The sequence below is a fragment of the Ailuropoda melanoleuca genome, chromosome 8, assembly GCF_002007445.2.
Source record: "Ailuropoda melanoleuca isolate Jingjing chromosome 8, ASM200744v2, whole genome shotgun sequence".
In the NCBI taxonomy this organism is placed as follows: Eukaryota; Metazoa; Chordata; class Mammalia; order Carnivora; family Ursidae; genus Ailuropoda; species Ailuropoda melanoleuca.
In genome coordinates, this window is record NC_048225.1 from 20,327,831 (window position 1) to 20,346,983 (window position 19,153).

A 19,153-nucleotide genomic window follows, 5' to 3' on the forward strand; every position below is an offset into this window, starting at 1 on the left:
AGCCCCGCCGCCGCCGCCGCCGCCTAGCCCGGCTCGGGCCCGTGGCCGGGCGCGCATTGTCCGCTGGTGCGAGGAGCGGGGCTGCGGACTCGGACGGCCGCGGGCCTGAGACACCGTAGCGGGCGGGCGGGGAGCGGTGCGCCGCGAGAGCCGGGGGGCCCGAGAGTAGGGACCGGCGCTCCGCGGGCGAGGCTGGGAACTGCGGGCTGGCTCCACGTTCGGCAACTGCCGGCTTCGGGCGCCGTTTGGACCGGCGCTTGCTCGGCGCCACCGGCCTGGAGCTGCCTTCGGGCGGCTGCGAGCCGGAGCAGTCCCAGCCTCGGGTCGGGTGACCGGAGTGGAGGAGCCGCGGCCGCGTCCAGCCCGGCCTGGGGAGCCAGGGCGAGTGGTGTTTTCCAGGCGGATCGATGGGGACAGCGGAACTCGAGCTGTGGGTCAGGGCAGCCGGGCTCCCAGGGGCCACGCTCAGGGACCCTCGCCCCGGGAGGAGCGATTTGTAGGGTAACTGGCTTTCCGCGGATTGTTGCGAGTCTTTGGCGAGGTCGGGGAGGTAGGGGCCCAGGGCGAGGTTTGGGAATAGGGAGCCCTCCTGGCCTGAGAACTAGAACAGGAGTTCGTAAAAGGGGGGACTCAAAGCGCCCAAGAGCCGTGAGCTGAGGGGGATGGGGCAGAGTCCCGAGTCTGCCGCGCAAAGTTTGCGTTTCTTTCGGGTTGGGCGAGCGGGGCTCTCCTGACTCCCGAACCCGAGGAAGAAACGAGCGAAGCGGGCGGTCCTTTCCGGGGGCTCTGGACGAGAGAGCCCAAGGTTCCTGGGCGGTGGGGACATGGGCTAGGAATGGCAGTGGGGCGGGGGGTGGCTGGTGGTGGTGCAGCAGCCCTGAATTAGGGCTGGGCTTCAGGGCCACGCTAGAGTTTGGGTTGTAGGATTCAGGCTGTTTTCAGAAGCGGGACTGAAGGGCTGCTGAGTAGCTTAGGGATCGGATCTACACCTCCGGCCAGAGCAGGGGGGCTTGAGGTAGGAGTTGGGGGCCTGGGGTTACATCTGAGGCTGGACTGGCAGAACGGGTGGCGTTTTTAGTATTTTGCCACGGGATCGCGGCTTTTTTATTGGGATTGAGGCTATTGGAATTTGGGGAGGGTCGTACGGGCGGGTCCCCATGCTCCGTGGGTGGAAAAACGTTTAGGTAGGCGATGAAAGTAGTTGATCCAGGCCATGGCAGGCGAGCCCCGAATTTCTGCTGCTGCTCCCCGCAGGCGGATCTGGAGCAGAGTACTTGAGGCGCGCAGGACCCGGTCCTAGGAGAAAGATTCGGGAAGCGGACAAATCGAAGGGACGTTCGGGGTGAAGCGACAGGGCAGCCTCGCAGGGCTCGGAGTGGATCCGAGGACCGACCCTGGCGGCTCTGCGGGCTCCGGAAGCCGCTTGGGGGGCTGCGGGCGCAGCGCGGCGGGCGGGTGCGGGTGGCCCGCAGGGACCGCGGCCTGCGCGGGGGGCGCTAGCTGAGAGGTGCCGCATCGTGCCGGGGGAGTCCGGGCTGCGGCCGAGGGCAGGACGGGCTCGACTCCGGCGTCCTGGCCCGAGCCGCGGGCTCTAGACCCGTAGGCGCTGCCTGCGCTTCATTCTCCCCGCCCGGCCGGCAAGCCCACATGCGGGGCCGCCTGTGTTCAGCCTGGGAAACGGGGGCGCTCTGGGTCTTCTACCCTCACCCCACTTGTCTCGGGACTTCTCCAGCGTGTTGACTTCTTGGATTTCGAGTGCTTTCCAACTGGTGGAAGCCAGAAGCTTCACATTTTAGGCAGATCTAGGCGACCCCCCCACACACCCGCAAAGCTGAGGAAATGATGGTGTTCAAACACACGATATATCACGCAAAGCCCTGGCTGCTAGCCTTCTCGCTTACCCTGCCGTTCCGGCCTTCCAGAGGCCTCCAGGCCTTAGGGAAAGGGAAGGGGTCTCCTGTGTCTGGACTTACGATCTCCCACTCGAGCTGCACCCTGCAACCCTACTCTCTACCCCCATGGCTCGGGCCTACCTCCAGCGGTGGGAGAGAAGTCCTGACCCCGGGGGGAGGGATGTTATCCCTCTGGCCAACTAGGGAAGCGAAGTGTGTAAGGGGCTGTACAAGAGGAAGATCTGAGATTTCCTTTCTGCAATTTTTGAGCCCACGACCCAGCCTTCAGCACCCTTCGTGCTCCTCACTCAGGCAGCCAGAAGGCGCTTCTGGGACTCAGAAGACCCGTGACCCACGAGTGGCCGCAGCAGCCTAGGGCCTCGCGACTGCCTGGCGAGCAGCGAAGCTCCAAGGCTGTTTTTTTGCAGGCTTGGAATTCGTGAGCTCTCCCGCCGTGAGCCTGAGGGCGGGAGGGAGCCATGACCCCACGGAGACTCCCTAGTCACCGCCTCCCCTTTGTGAGCGCAAAAAGCATGAAAGCCCAGAGAAAGAGAAGCTGCTCAGAATAAGGGGCAGGGGGTTACTGGAGGGAGATGGGCCCGGCCACCGCTCACAGTAAAATGCCTCGTGCAAATTGCACTGAAGTGTACCCAACTTAAGACTGGCTGTTTTATGATCCTTTCTGGGAGTTTACTGCTCCGTGCTTTTAAGTCTATAGATTGCTTTAAGTTAATGAAAGTGCTGCTTTCAAAAGGGGCTTTTATTGTGTGGCCATGGCAAGGCCAGTACCTCCCCTTTACTCTTCCAAAATGGGCCTGTTTAAAAAGAGGGAGGCTCCTGGAGTTCCCACATGGACAGAGCTTGCAGAGGACGCCATGTGACTATGAGGATTAATAAAAAATCAATGTCCAAGTAATTCAGAAAGTCGAGTTTACTTCTTTTCCAGTCCAGGATCACCTGTGCCTTCTGATACTGCCTTTCGGACTTCCACTGAGTCTGACTTTAAGTGCCGCCTGGTGCCTCCTCCTTACACCCTGTCTCAACACTGCTTTATGTAGGCCTGACCCTGTTCAATTAAACTCAAACTGGATTTCAGGATTTCAACTGGCTGCCAATTCAAACTGCAACTAAAATATTTACTTGGGGCCTGGTGGGGGAGGGGCTTTGCCTTGCATTTAGTAAGACAGATGTGTTAAAATGTCAGGGAGAAAGGCTGGGAACCTTGAGAAGAAACATGGAAGGCTATTTTTCAGCGCTTTCCCCTTTTTCAATCTATTTGGCACAAAAGGTGAGAGGACAAGGTTTTTGACTAGGTCCTAACACAGAAACTGCAGTGGGGCTGGGCTGTGGCTTTGACCGCATGTCATAACCATTTAAACTGTGGTTAGTTGTTCAAAGCTCAAAGCTCCTCCAAGCTGGGTTTCATTAACTCTACACCAGTTGCCTGGAAGTTCAGTAGCAATAAATTGAATAAACACATTTGAAGTAAGTTAGTGATGAAATAGGGAGAATTACTGTCTTGTGAGTGGAGAATCCTGAATTCATGGAGTTTTAACTTAACTGGAAACATACCTCCTCTCCCTTGGCCTTGATGTTTATGGGTGCACCAGAGCGTGTGTTAGATTTCTGTCTGCCATGTCCATCTTCAACCTGGGACTGTAACTCATTAAGGACCAAGGCATGCCTAGAAAGCAAAAGGCTGGGTTTTAAAGGGGGCTCTATTAGCCTGGTTTAGAAACCAAACCAAACCCATCAACCTGACTTCCTTACCCTGGGTGAATGCAACATAAACAGCAGCAGAGCAGGCCAAATTAGATTTTTAAATGTTAGCGGCTTAATAATACTGTGTTGTTAGCAATTGAATTTGTTTTTATTAAAGAAACAACCTATAAAATTTATAGGCTTCCAACATGTTGCAAGATTTCCTTGCTATTTATTTAATGCCCCCCCGAAATTCTATCTCCAATTTCAGACTTTTGTTCCTGATTTATTTAATTTAAAGCACATTTTCTAAATTAGTTCGAGGAAGGTGAGAAATGCTGTTATAAGTTTTCCTTTTTCCTATGCTGTGTGGCACAAGGACTGTGGTGCTGTAAGATACATATAAACGTGTGATGCAATTGCTGGAGGTGACGGCATGTGAAGCCAAGTGTCTGGATCAAACAAAATGCAGATCAGAGTATGGAGAGGGTGAAGCGATGCCACAGAGGAAAAGCAGAGGAAGTTATACGGAGAATGAAATCATCATGAGCCACCGTCAGCCTTGGTTCTAGCCAACACACCATGCTTTGTATAAAAACACTTCACGTGCGATCTGTGACTTATTGAAGATTGAATTCTATTGAGAAGCAGAATTTAGGAGTAGCTGCCCTGGCTGGGTTCTGGCCAGGCTGCATGGCCAGAGTTGTTGCAATGGGGATCTGCTAATTTAATTAAATCTAATACCTGGTGGGAAAGGGAGGAAGGAGATAATCAAGGTTGGCAGGTCAGCATGCTGAGCTAGTGTTTAAGCTGAAATTGGGGGGCCTGGCGGTTTTATGCTCTGTTACTGCCTGGCTACATGACTCCACCGGGTCACCTAGCTTCTGGATCTCGGTTTCTTCATCTGTAAAGTGGAATGTATCGCAGAAATCCCTCATTAGGCTACCAGGGGCAAATCTTGCCTGACTCCCTGACTCCCGCACTGGGTGTGCTCTAAATAATAAAGGAAACGAAGAGAGGCTTCTGAGCAACAGAGTCACATTCTTCCCTGTGTTTTCTTTCCCTGCCTGATCCAGAGCCTTTCCCCACAACTCTCAGGAGTTCTGAGACTCCAGGGCGAAGGGGCTGAACCCTTGCCTTTCTTTACATCCTAGAATTTGAAAACCCCACTGTGATCCCCAAATCTACCTGCACTTTATCACAGGGGGCAGTTAAGTTGGGGGAACCCGTGGTGCTTCTCCCCGGTGGTGCTACATGGAAGAGCTTCCAAGCATCCGATAAACACCGGATCTGAGAATCTGACTTATCAGAAATTCAGCCCCTTCCCTTTGTGCCCACGGAAAGAAGAGGCCTGAGCCTGGACTGGTGTGTGACATCTGGTCGGGCTGGGGGGATGGGCGCTGGTCCGGAGCTAGCCGCAGCTTGAACCTCACTTAGCAGTCTCCATGCTGGCAGATCAAAGCAGATTCTGGGCCAGAAAGCCCAAGAAGTTACACCCAGCACTTATACAAAAGTGTATCTGCACTTGGAGTCTCCTCCTGTTCCCATGCCTGATATTTCAATGCTAGCCCTGATACTGGAGACGTGGCTCCAGTGGAATGCTTGCCTTTAATTCTCCCTCGTCCATGGGGACATCTTAGAGTAATTTTTTCCTCCACATATCCTCCTCCAGAGGGCTTGAGCAACAACTTAGTCTCCGTTCTGATTGGGGGTGGGAGTGGGGAGACGCAGGGTGGGGGTAGAAGGAGCAATAGTTTTGCTAAGGGAATGCATACGAGTTGGAAGGCACAGTCCTTCTCCCAGAGCTCGAGCTTTTTCCTCCTTCCAGATCCCCCAGGAGTAAGGGAGAAGCAAGCCCTTGGGCAGCTGGGGAAGCACTGGCTGCTGCAAACGTGCTGTCTTCAGGGGGATCTGCTGTTTGGCTTGGATGCCTCACCGCAGGCCCTGCCTGACTGGGTTTCTAATTACAAGAAGGCCGTTTCTGCTAAGACCTATCTCACTAAAAACACATCCCTGTGTGTAATAAGAAACCCTAAACCAGGCAGGATATTTTAAAACTGAAGCAATGAAGATTAGATTAAGTCTCCACCAAACAGCTTCGTTCTCATATTATTTTTGGCTGGAATGTGGAGAAAAGCAGCTGGCCCTGGGGCCCGGAGAAGGATCTTTTGAGGGTTCGGATGGGGCTGGAGTGGGTGGTGGAACTGCTATGTTCTCTGCTTAATAGGAATGTGGCCAGTTTCAGTACAGCTCAGGCAAGGCCGGGGCGGGGGGGGGGGCATTACCCAGTGGGGGATGAGGGACATCGCCCCCCCTCCTTGGGAGAGGCCAGATCCACCTGGGCCAGAGAGTGGCCTCAGAATCAGCAGATCATGGAGCACCCAGAACACTTTTAAGTTCCCCCACCTCATTAGGAGCTAGTCTTTTGTGTTCAGCTCATGCTTCCACTCCCTGTCCTATCTCAGGCCTAGTAAACCCACCCATCCTCCACGTGGCCTTTGGAGGAACTTTAATATATTGGGTACTTTTCTGGTTGGAGAGAAGGAACAAATCGTTGTCCAAGATTCCTGGAAATTGAGCCTAGGAACCTGACTTCACAAGCCCTTTTCCTGTCCTGCCAGGGAGAGGCGGCATGGTCTTCATTCATTCCTTTGTTCCTTCGTCCAGCACATAGTTAGAGCATGTCTCCTGTATGTGTGCCTGGTACAGTTCTAGGCATTGAGGCTACAAGCAGCAAAACCAGACAGGACAAAAACATGTAACCACGAAGTCCCTGTCTTCTAGGAGCTTGCCAGCTGTGGAGAGGGGCTTAGCCTCAGATAAAACTGCCCCGAGAGCCTAGCTCTATTAGTTTCTAATTGTAAGAATTTAGACACATGGCTTAACATTTTTGATCTAACCTTTCCTCCTGTAAAAGGAGAAATAAAAGTATAAAACTCCAAGAATTGTGGAGAGAGCGCTTGTAAAGTACCTCGCAGTGTCTGGCATACAGCAGAGGCTCAGTCAGGCTCCTTTCCCACCTTGATGGGGGATCCAGTTGGTGGATTACTCTTCTTTTTTGCTTCCCCGGGGGATGTGGCCTGGGACCTCTCACAGGTCACTGGTGCCGTCAGCAACTGTTGAACCGACAGCCAGTCACACTGTGGCCTGGTGCTGCCCTCTGCGTACTGACCCCGGCCAGGGCTATGGTAGAAGTGGACACACAGACCCTGTCCTCAGACAGCGTGCAGTTTGCGGGTGGACAAACTCAACCTAGAGATGACGCGCAGATGCTCGGAGATGCTGTGAAAACGGGCACGAGTCAACTGTTACAGCAAAGGAAGCACGAGTGGGATGGGATGCTGCTGAGTAATGAGGACAGCATGGAAGTGAGCTCTCAGCAGGGTCAGCGCAGGGGTGGGGGTGAGCACTGGCCAAGCAGGGCTGAGGGGAAGGAGTGGAACTCAGGACTCTACAAGTCACAGGGCTCATAGGGATTGCTGGGGGCCAACCTGAACTAGAGTGCGGAGGTCAGCCCCTCCCTAGCATGTCAGGGGGTCAAGGGGGCCACCACTGCCTCCAGAGTACCACCTACGCCTCCCTGGGTTGGCAACTGAGGGATTTCTGAGAGGACGTCTCCTGTCAGCTTCTCAATGGATAGAACTTAGGCTAATGACTCAGTGCATGAAGCAAACCAACTAATTCCATTCCTGACTACAGCACAACTCTCTTGCCCACCATCCCTGCTTTTCCTAAGCAAAGAGAGCAGAGATCATAGGCCCACTCCTGGGCCTCTCAGGGCCATGAAGCTGACCCACGTTAGAGTGGTTGGGGTGGTGGCAAGAATAACAGTTTGAACTGGGAGTTGGAGGATAGTGGATTCTGCTGTAGACCTGGCCCCTGCCTGGCTGTGTGACCTTCAACAAGTGGCTGACCTCTGGGTGTCAGTTTCCTCACTTATCCAATGAGGAGCTTGACCTTGCTCTCAGAGGTCCCTCTCAGCCCAAAGTTCCGTGATTCTCTGTTTCCTCCCAACCGGATTGCTTCGTGACTAGGCGGTCATTGAAACCACCACTGCCACCACCAGGCCAGCGTGGTGACACCGCATAGCGGCAAAGGTGCACACCGGGAGGGCTTGGGCCCTGGGTTGCCCTTGTGTTGTTGGGTCTCAAGACAGTAGAGGGGGTTGGATTGACTTGCCTGATGGCCTCCCTGGGACAAATGGATGGGTCCTAGCAATAGTGGTTGGCTCCATGAAGGCAGGTTTTCAGTCTGAAGACCAACTGGCCTCTTCATCAAGGGCGCCGTTTGTTTCTTTTGTTGAGACGGTGTGGTGTTGGGAGAAGGAACACAAGCTTTGGATTCAGATTCTGGGTTCTGACCCTGGTTCTTTTACTACTGAGCTGTGTGTCCTTGGGTACCTCACTTAAGCTCTCTGAGCCTCAGTTTTCTTGGAGATATTGTTAAGATAACAATAATCCAGAGCACATAGGAGTGCAATGAAAACTCTGGAACAGAGTATCTGGAAGTGCTGGGCACATGGTGAGCTCATGGTGCACATTAATTTTCTTTCCTAATAAAGCCCATCCTCAGGCATTCTCTCATTTAATCCTCTCAACTTTGTGAAACAGGTGGAATGGGCATTGTTATGTCATTTGACAGGTGAGAGGAGCTGGGGCTCAGAGAGTGGCTATAGTGGGGAATCCAAGAAGGGATGGTGGATGTCTCCACCTGTTCACATTAAACAGGGTGACCCAGGTCTACCTTTTACAACAACGCTCCTTTCTTTAGTCTTTCAGAGACAAAGCAGGTGCCTTGCTGAGCTCTGAGAGCTGCTTGGCCCCAAGCTCCACCTATTCCTCTCCTGAGAATCTCTTTAAAGGAACCAGTAGAACCCATCTTCTCCATTACCCATACCTTTGTTTGACCAACTCTGGGGAGAGCTACCAGCTGTTATGGAAATGAACACCTAGAAGTGGATCTGTATTTTTACTTCCACAAGCCTTCAGTTACAGGTGGGGCCAGGCTGGCCAGCACAAGGGGTGGAGGTAGGTTTGGGGGGAGAGGTGTAGTAATGGCAGTGTGGGGGTGGCAGAGCTGCAGTGCAGCCCAAGCTGTAAGCCCCCCGGGAGCCTGGGGTGAGGAGAATGGAGGCTCACACCCATGATCCTCTGACTTGCAATTCTGAAAAACACCAAGAGACATTGGGCCCATTAGTGGTAGGGCCTGCTAACTCTGTTTAGGTGTGGGGTGGGCATAGTCTCCCTGATTCCAGGGAAGCACTGTGGGTCTGTGGTAGAACAGGGGGGGAGTGAGCCCCGCCCCCAGAGGTTCATCTGTTTTCGTTCTGACAGCCCATTGGCACTGAATGGTACTCTGTACCCAGGTCTGTGTGAAGCCTTGGGAGTACAGGATTGTTCCTGCCCTTTCTCAGGTGAGGCCATGCTCTGTGAGGATTGTGGTTCTAGTTCCAGATCAGAGGCCGAGAGAGGCCCGGAGAAGCTCCTGGGTATACCCAGGGCCCTGTGGTGACAGGTGCTTGTTCTCACTCCTGAGCCCTCCCTGGTGATTCATCTGTCCATCAGCAAGCATGGCCTGAGCCCACTATTTAATGAATGCCCAGTAGCATGCTGCATTGGAGTCAAGGCCTTTTTTTCTAGGAGCTATACGATCTTACTTCAGAGCCCAGACAAATTCACGTCAGGCTGGAGATAAGCTGTGTGACCTTTGACATGTCTCTTAACATCTTTGGCTCTTAGCATCTCGTTTTATACAATGAGGAAGTCACACGAGATTGTCTTTAAGGCCCCTTCTGGGTCTGCTATATATGACTCTATGGGCTATAAATGCTAAAATGTGTGATCCAGACCCCTGGGCACCATGTGTCTGGAGAAGGTGGTGGGACACCAAGGGACATTTAGCCTTTTATTGGTAGGACCTGTCTAACTCTGATTAGGTGAGGGGGATGGAAAGATGTAGATATAACAGCAGTTGGGCCTCACCAGTTTGGATGTGGGGGGTGGAAGAGCTCCTGCTGGTGGGTCCTCTGAGTTCTCCAGTCTCCAGGGGGACCACAGGAACAGAAATCAAGCAGGAGAGCCCAGTGATATGGGAGCTGAGGTCTGCTGCTCTCCTGTGGCCTGTGTATAGTGATGGTCTTGCCCTGCTGCCACGTCGGGAGCCCCTCTCCCAGCTGTTGGAGGAGAGAGCCAGACTCACAGTGGGGCAGTAGTCCCCTGGGGCACTCCTCACTTGTGTTTGATCTGGAGGGAAGCCAAGGAGCTGGATGGGATTCCCCCAGCCTTCCCTGGAGGCTGATCCCGGGGAAAGTGACTTGTTCCTTGCACTGGCTTAGCTCTTATTGGTAAGGCACCCCAGTACACTAGAGCGTCTTAGTGGCAATGAGATGGGGACGGCTACCTCCTGCTGACTTCCAGATTGCTAGGAAGGCCGCTTTCCAAGCTGGACTTCTGGTCTCCTGGAATACTTTTCAAAGTCATCTCCACTGGCTTTGGAAGGGGAGATGGAAGGAGAACTTCGTTCCCAGGCTGTATTCTGGGGAGTGCCATTAGCTTCTGGCAGGGAAGAAGGGAACTTCCCTGGCATTCCTTTACACAGAATCGTGGTGCTGGCATCCCTGCCTGAGCATGGCGGAACTGGACCCTTGCAGGGAGGAAGGAGATGGGCTGGCACAGCTAGCTTGTAGACCAAGGAAGGAGAGGGATTTTTCCTAAACCCTGTGATTTTGGGGTAGCTGTGCAAGACCACAGACTGGGGGCTCCTTCACCATGTGCTGGGAGCTCTCACCTCTTTATCTCATCATCACCATGGACCTGAGAAAGAAAGAAAGCCTCAGAGTGGGTTAAGAGAGAGAATTCAGAGAGGTTCGATGTCGTTCTGAATCAGCAATCTTTCTAGCCCAGCGTGCTGCCTGCTCTAGGGAGTTACATGTTTCCGGGGTAGTTGCTGGATTCCTGGCTGCTTTCTTTCTCCATCTCCCTCCCACCCCAGCCCCCCTGCTCCAGCGCATGCATAGTTCAATGTAAGATCAAGGGCTCTGGTCCGGGTAGGTCATGGGTCATGCGATTGTGGTGTGCCAGGAAGGGTGACTGAGGCAGGACAGTGTAGAACAAGCCAAAGGCTGGGTTTGAGCCTTGACTCAGCCATGTTTACTGTGTGACCTTAAAAGCTGGCCCCACTTTCCTCATCAGCAAAGCGGTGATGATAATGCATCCTGGCAGGGCTGTGGAGAGGACCAGATGAGTTAATGTATGTGGATGTGTTATGCCCGTTGTATAAACATAAATGAAAGAGCCTACACAGTGCCTCACATGTAATATGTGGGAGAAAATTGCTTGGCAAAGATTCTGTGTTTCTTATTAGTTTAAAGTGAAGCATTCACGCAAATACACACCTCCTCTTAGACTCACTCACAGAGTGATGACAACCGTGTCTAAGTAATCAGAAGTGGGCAGGATGGCCTGCCACGCTACCCCATGGCTACAGCATGAACCGTTCCCTCTTGGGTGGTTTCCAGAGTCTGGCAGAGGGTTGACAAACCTGAATTCCGTGCCTACTGTGTGTCATTGGCTGTTCTTACTTACGCTTCCTCATCTAACCCAGTGCAGGGGCCATCTAGGGGCTGGTGTCGGGGGGTTGGCCTCTGCCAGGTCCTATCAGCCCAAACCAGAGCTTCATCTCATAGATTTTTATTGAGCACCTTCTACCTGCTAGACCCTGCAAAGGGATACAGCCGTGAACTAGACCAGTCCACATGGGGGAGGTGGGCATTGGAGTTCTGGAGGTGATTACTGAAACCATGGGAAGAGCCATAGAGAAGTCTGGGCAACCACAAGAGCGTAAACAGGGAGTGTAACCTACACTGGGGGTCTTGGAGGGCAGCCTTGTTTCGTCTCTCAGATGAGGCCCTTTCTAGGCAAAGAATTGACCAAGCCCTCCATCCCTGGGGGCTCATTTTCTGTCCCTGGCAAGGGCAAAACAAGGTGACAGGAAGACAGTGGGCACCAGAAAAATCCTGCCAGGGAGCTTTGCTCCCATCTGAGTTCCCCATTCAGGCTGTGTCACAGAGCAGAGGGGGTGCCGTTCCCACACACCCCCTAGCCCGGGAGCCACTATCATGCTCCTTAAGGGCATAGCTTTCAGGAGACGCCTTTAGAAAATCACAACAGGCATCCCTTCCCTATTCTTCCTGAAGTCCTGGCTAGGTTGATAGTATCTGGGGATACCTGGTGATGTTCACATTGATGGCTTACCTGAGTCTGATTTCTGGAAAATCCTCATGGGTAGCAGCTGTGAGGTGGGGAGGAAAGACGGACCCTTCTTTCTCAGCACCAGCTGGGGAGAGGGTATTTTTTGGAAGATCTGACCCCCTTTCTCTACAGGGGATGGGGTCAACTTCTTCACATTATTTCCTTGGTGCATTGGTAAAGCCATGTCATTCTTTCAGAAGCACTGGGGACAATTTGTGAGAGTTTTGCAGTCTGGTACTTTGGAGGGGGTTGGGAAGAGAGAGAGGAGGGGGTGGCCAGAGAGATGAATGGACTTAAGTTGCTAGGGCTGTAAATCCAGTTACATAAGTACAAAAAGGAAAGATGCTTTCAGGGGAATAGCTGATGGTGCCGAGTGGCTCCTTGGGTGAGGTTTAGTCCTCCCCTGGGGCTGGCAAAAGGGATTTACTTCAGGGTCAAACAGGTAAGAGTTACAGCCCAGCTTTTGCTGCCTGCTGGATGTATTATCTTGGACAATTTCCTAACCTCCTTGAGCCTTAGTTTCTTCCCTTTTGTGAAGTGAGGAAAACAATGGCCCTTTGTGGGGGATTAAATGAGACCACACAGCAGAGAGCCTGGTCTAGTCCCTGGCCTCTAGAAAGTACTCAGTGTGCATGAGTTCCTTTCCTGTCACTTCCTTCTCTCTCCCCCACAGTGCTGGATATCACGGAGGCCAAAGTACCCTTTTAGGAAGCAGGAGGGAGTGGGGTGCAGGAAGACCATGGGCTTCTCTGGGGAGCACAGCTAGAATGGCCATCTGAGGACACCGCAGGCTGGAGACATCGATGTCAGAGTCTGGCTTGGTTTCCCTGAAGGCAGGGGAGGCAGTGCTGTGTTTTTCCTGGGAGAACCAGGACCCCACAGGTGATCTCAAGGAGGGCCATGAAGCAGAGAGTCAATGAAACAGGGAATTGGAGGCACAGGAGAAGGAAAGAAGGGAGGGAGGAAATGAACATTTATGAAGTGTCTGCTGTGTGCTTGGCACTGAACTAAGTACCTTAGTACCCATTGTTTCAATTCTACGAAATTAGAAGCATAGAATCTTAAGTCATGAAATCTCAGAACTGGAAAGGGCATCTATTAACACCTCTGTATTTTACATATGGAGGATTGAAGCTCAGAGAGGGGCAGAAGCTTGCCTAAGGTCACACAGAAAACCAGTGGCAGAGCTGAATCTGAAACTGCCCAGGTCAGGGCGGCTGGGGCAGAGAAAGAGCATAAACCTTGGAATCGGAAGGACTAGGTTTGACCACAGACACACTTCTAGAAACACATTTCCTTCCTGCGCCTCAGTTCTCTTAGCCATCAGATGCAAGAGTAATTCTCCACCCTAGTGATGACCGTGACAATGGAATGAGGTAACCTGTGCAGCATCCGGGGCTCTGCAGGCTTGGGTCCTTCCTCTTCCAGCCTCCGCCCCGCTCCACGAGACTTAGGGCTCTGGCCACACCCATGGGGCCCTCTAAAGAGCCTTGGGCCTGTCCCACCTCGTGCCCCCAGGGTGCTTAATAAACAGAAGGCCCAGGACATTCAGTTATTCTTCAAGTATTTCCTGGATGCCTTAAATGTGTGCCAGGCACTGTTTTGGTGCCTGGAATAGAAAGCTGAGCAAAACCGGACATAGCCTCTATCCTGATAGAGTTTACAGTTGGATGGAGTAGAGAGGCCTTAATAATAATAAAAAAAATCATACAAATAAACATGAAAATACAAGTGTAATAAGAGCTCTGAGGGGGAAGAACATGAAACCCTGAGAGCATTTAACAGGAAGAGTTTATTTAGAAAGAGTAGGGAAGTGTCTGTCTGAGGAGTGATGTTTGAGCTGAGGCTTGAAGGGACAGTAGGACCTCAATGAAGATAGACACGAGGGAAGAGGGTCCCAGGTGTGGAGAACAGTAGGTATAAAGGCCCTGGAAAGAAGGGATTGAGAGATGGCAAGGGGAAGCTTGGGAGGGTTTAAGAAAGAATACAAGGGAATCTGACTCTGGACCAAGCTGCGGCTTCGGGAGAGGTGGGAGAACCCAGTCTGACATTCTGGAATGGAGAGCAGGCTTGAGTCTGGCTGTAGGCCTGGAGAGAGGAACAGATTATTGCCAGACCTCAGTTTCTCTGCCCCAAATGAAAGTCATAAAAGTAAAATCATAACTAGATTGCAGGTCCACAGTGGAGAGGAGGGAGGTAAAAATGAACAAATGGACAAGGTCCTTGGCCTTCACCACATAGTGAACAGTGTCAAATTCATTTCTGTTAAAGCTTCAATGATTTGGATTCATAATCAAATAAAAGCCAAAGTCCTTACCATGGCTGAATCTCTACTTCCCCAGTTCAACTCCTGTGGCTGTCTCCCTCACCCATCCCCTGCAGCCACACTGACCGCAGACCTCCCTGTGGTGACTGGAACAAGTCAGGCATGCTGCTACCTCAGGGCATTTGCACTTGCTGCCTCCACTGCCTGGAGCACACTTTCCCCACATATCTGCCTGGCTTGCTCCCTTGATTTCTCTAGGTTTCCACTCCGATGTCATCCTCTCAGCGAGGCCCTTCCCGAGAACCCTACTAAAATGAAATCCCTTTTCTCCTATCCCAGGCTCTCCCTACTCCCTTTTATTTTTCTCCAGTATTGATCAGATTTTGTCTCTTTTTTTTTCCATTTCTGTAATCCAGAGGAACACTTGCATATAATGAAAGTCCAGTCAATGTTTGTGGAAAAAATGGCTGAGTGAGAGAGCTGGTTGCTTGTGAAATGAGTTGTTAGGTTCATACAAGAATGCTCTTTCCCTTCCTCTGAAATGGAGACATGGGATGTCAGAATTGGAAGGAACTCAGTAACGGGTCTTTGAATAACTGTCTCATTTAACCACTGAGGAAACAAAAGGCCAGAGTGGTTAAGGAGCTTAAGAATGGTCACACACCGCGGAACTAGGATGGGAACTGAGGCCTCTGAGGTTCACTCCAGGATCTTTCTATAAGGTTTTGGCTTTTCTGCATGACATAGCTCCTGGGGGAGGAGGGTTTTGCTTTGTGGGTTCCCAACTTTCAGGGGGTTGCATGTCCAGGGGGCTCAGGCTTCCTTGAATTCTCTTCCTGGGCCTCAATCCAAGATCTTTGTTGCTGCACATCTCACTGTGAGGCACTTTGGGGCCATCCTTAGGGGTGTTGGTAAAGATGGCCATCAGCCACTGACAGGCAGACATATTTCTTTCCCCAGTTCTAGGAAGTAACATGAAGGAGCTGTTGGTCTTCTGTGAAGGTCAATCCACAGGAAATGATTATACAACTCTTACTTGGTGGGAATCTGTGTAACATGGGGAATAGTGGAAAGAAGTATCAGTTTCTGGTCCTGCATTCCAGGAACTTCTAGTCCAGCAAGCATGACAGTATTTTATTAACATCAATATTAATATTAAAATAATAATAATAGCAAACACTTATTGAGCAGTGACTATGTACCAGGCATTGTTCTAAACACCTTATTCCTTATAGCTCATTTAACTCTCACAAACACTCTTTGAGGTGTATGCTTGCATCTTTCATATTTGAGTATTCTGAGGCACAGAGAGGTTAAGTCACCTGTTTGGAGTTACCCAGCTAATATGTGGGCAGGCCAGGATTTGAACCCAGGCAGCCTCTCACCAGTGCTCATCCTCTTATTCATTAAGTTAAATAATAGATAGCACGAGACAAGAATGCAAGACACATCGTGAAGAGGTGGAGTGGGGTCAGGGGAGGAAGCTTTCCTGAAGGCTGCAGTAGTCCTTGACTACAATGGCTTCCTGGAGGAGGTGCTGCCTGAATTAGAAGAGGTGTGTTTGGATAGCTGGAGAGAAGCTTTGCCCTTTGGGTTTTCCATCCTCATGTGGAAGGGAACGGTGGTTAGGAGTGCCTGGTAAAGGCCTTGTCATGGGGTCATTCTCCTTCTCCCTCAGTGCATGCATACACTTGGAGATGACAGATATGAGTAAGACTCTCTACCAGCTGCCCAGTGAGGGCTGAGAAGAGGGCCTGGTGCAACCTGACTTCCCACCCCATGGAGAAGCATTTCCCCATTGGCTTATGTTATGGGGATTCTGCCTAGATTCCTGGTAAGGAGCCCCCTGAGCAAGGCTCTTAGGATCCAGGCTTCTTACATGTTTGAGGGGACCTCGGAGAAGATCTTCTAAATGGTCTCCAAAATTGTGGCTGTTTTATCTGTAAAATGGGCTGGTAATCCCCTACTGTGGGGTTGTTGTGAGTGTTTGATGGGGGCAGTGTCTCAAAAGAATCTGGCCCAATTGGCTTCAATTACCGAGTACCTCTTTTCTTCTGTCCACTCCCCTCAAGCCCCAACTCAGCCCGGACTGGCTTCTCTTGGTCTTAGCCAGGAACTGGGACACAGGGAGGAGAGGAGGTTTCTCTGTATGACCTGGCCCTTTGGGGCTGTGTTAGAGGACAGCCCCTTTGGGGCTGTGTTAGTCTCTTATTCAGAGTAGGAGTCATTGATAATGTCTCTCAATTACATTTGCATTCTGAAAATGTATTTGCTTTCTTTGGAACCACAAAGCACAAGGGAGCCTTGGTTATAAAATGACCAACCATCTCAGTTGGCCCAGACTATATGAGTTGTAGTGTAAAAGTCTCATGTTCAGAGGAACCCTTCGGTCCTGGGCAACCCAGGGAAGTTGGTCATCCGATGAGTCAGTTGGGAGGGAGAGGATGGGTACAGCTGAGGCTCCCCCGTGCCAACTAGAGGCTGCCCCATTGCTCCTTCCATTTGGCTTCTGAATCTCCCAGTGACAGACAGAAATCATCGGAGGGCTTAGTTGAAGGGTAAAAGGCTTTGGCTTCAGACAGACCAGAATTCAAATCACACATCTGCTGGGCACTATCAGCTTGACTTTGGCCAAATCCAGCGTCCTTGTTTGTAAAAATGGGGACTTTAATAACTGCATTATGGTGTTGTGTTGGGACTCAAACGGCCTAATGCGTGGAGCCGCTGGCACGTGATAGGTGTTAAGTATAACAGGCTAAACTATCGAGCCTTTACTTTTATACCCAGCATTGGGGTTGGGATGGTAAGAAGGAGCGGCTTCCCTTTCCTCACAGGCTGGCCTGGGCCTCCCTAGCTTTGCCAAGTAAGCTGCTCTTGGCCTGCTCCACAGCAGTGCCCTGGCCTGGCAGCAGCCCCCAAGATGGGGCCTGTAAAGGACCCTTGCAGGGCTTTTTGGGGAGAGAGATGGACACAGGTGACCTGCTGTTGTCCCTGCCCTTGAGGCTGGGCTGGTAGCTCAACTCCAGGGCACTTTTACTATGTCTCTTCCCCTTTCCCTGACTCATTTGATTTTTCTGGAAAATAGGAAGGCTCATTGGAATCAATAAAACTTGCAGGAAGATGTTGTAGCCTCTAGTCTGATTTGGCCGCCCCTAAGATAAGGACCTAGAGGCAGGGGCAATTGTGACTCATCTGAGATTTGACCGATGGTTAGTACCCAGAGGGCCTCCTGGCCGAATAGGCTGGGGAATTCTTTAAGCTCTAAGGGACATGGTACATGAAGGCAGCTTGCACCAAGTCTGTTTTCTGACAGTGGATTGTCTGCTTTGCGGCTTGGATTCCTGGCCAGCCACCCTCTGCCACTGCAGCCTACTCCTGGGCCTCCTTTCTCTTAATGGAGGGAGAGCTGTGCTCATGGGGCATTGACTCTTTTTTTTTTTTTTAATGATTTTTTTTTTTTTTACATTTTAATGGTCAAATGAAACTAAGAAGATAGACACCATTTCCAAAGACATTCTAAAATTCTCAAAAAAGAGGTGTTTCCTTCAGATTAACTATTTTCCTGATTAGCCAGAGTAGTTGACCTTAATGAGCAGGGGGCATCGGCAGATTCCATTCACTCAGTGAATGGAGTGTTCATTAAGTGCCAGTATGGGCCAGGAACAGTTTCATCCAGAGCAGAGAGTATGAATGGGCCATTACTTTGAGCTGAATGTGTTCTGTTTCCTATGGGGTTTTCCTCTGTTGCCTGTGGATCGTCCCTTTGCCTCAAATATATTTTCAATTTATTTAGCACCCACTGTGTGCTAGCCACCATGGAGGAAGACAAAAGATGATAAGGTTTGGCCTCTACCTGAAGGAGCTTACAGTTGGAGTGGGGGAGATGAGCCCGAAAACATGGAAAGTTCCCATTTTGGAGGAGTTATGTAGCAGTATGTAAGAGTGGTTCATGACAAGAGATATTACAGGTCAGGAGGATTCATTACCAAATGAGAGATACTACTAAGAATGAGGCTCTCAGAGGAGGGAGAGATCAAGTGGGCCATGGGACTGGGAGAGACGTCACGAAAGAGGTGCCAAACCCTTGACACTTACTACCTGATAGCAGGCTTGGATTGTGGGTGTAACTGTCCCCATTTTCACATATGGCACAGGCCCAAGCCACACAGCTGATTAAGTTTGGATCAGAACCCAGGTCCATCTGCATCTAAACTTTTTGGATTAGAAATCCTGTCTCCCATGAGCTGGGCCTTAAAGTTTGAGGAGGATTGAATAGGCACAGAGAGGGAAGCTGTGAACAAGGGCGTGTGTATAGGAAGATAATAAGCAAAGACCCCAGGACACCGAGCCAGCCAGCACTGAGTGGGGAAAGGCTCCTGGTGGAGTAAGAGAGCCTCTGGAACTTTGCCCATGCTAACTGCTCTTCCCTGCTTTCTCTCCAGAACCTCTTCTCCCCACACTCAGGAGCAACCATTGCTTTTGCTGGCTTGGAGTTGGAGGCTGGCTAGGCTGGCACTTTCCAAGAAGACCTAATAAATCCCTAGTGATCGTAGTAATGATAGCAACACCAGCCATCTCACACCTGTATAATGCTTTTCCATCTACACAGCACCTTAACTTGAAACCCAAAACAAACCACAAAGAAAGACATACTAATGGTTGAGCACAGTCCAGGGCTCCAGGCCATGGCTGCTCAGACTTCAGAAGACAGGCCAAGTACAAGTTCCCCAGGCAGGTTACTCACTGTTAATCATTGTGTGCGCTCAATAAACATTTGTTAAGTGGTTGCATTTTAGGGGAGCCCCACTCCATTTGTGGGTACGTGATTCCAGCGCCCCTGCAGAAAGCAAGCAGCATCCCTGGTCCTTCCTTCCTGGAGGTTGTTCAGTGTCTTCTGTGCCCGGTGGCACCATACCTCGGTCTGAGTAGAGTCTGTTGCAAAGCCTATGTGCATTTTTTAGCTACTGAGTTCAAGGTTGAAAGAAATCTGGGTTTTCTCCTTTTGGTTAGGCTCTTTGGGTTCAATTTAATTTTCTGTAAGAAAT

General features: G+C 51.2%; 1 protein-coding gene across 4 annotated transcripts in view; it reads left to right on the forward strand.

Moving 5' to 3' along the window:
- Positions 1-19,153, forward strand: part of PKNOX2 (PBX/knotted 1 homeobox 2) — a 315,083-nt gene that overhangs the window by 60,820 nt on the left and 235,110 nt on the right. Inside the window, exon 1 of one of the 4 annotated variants that reach the window (XM_011230757.3) lies at positions 148-1,015. The exons of the other annotated variants lie outside the window; for them this stretch is intronic. The gene's annotated coding sequence lies outside the window, so the exon portion shown is untranslated. Of the gene's footprint in view, positions 1-147; positions 1,016-19,153 lie in introns of those variants that run through there. 4 annotated transcript variants of the gene reach the window in all.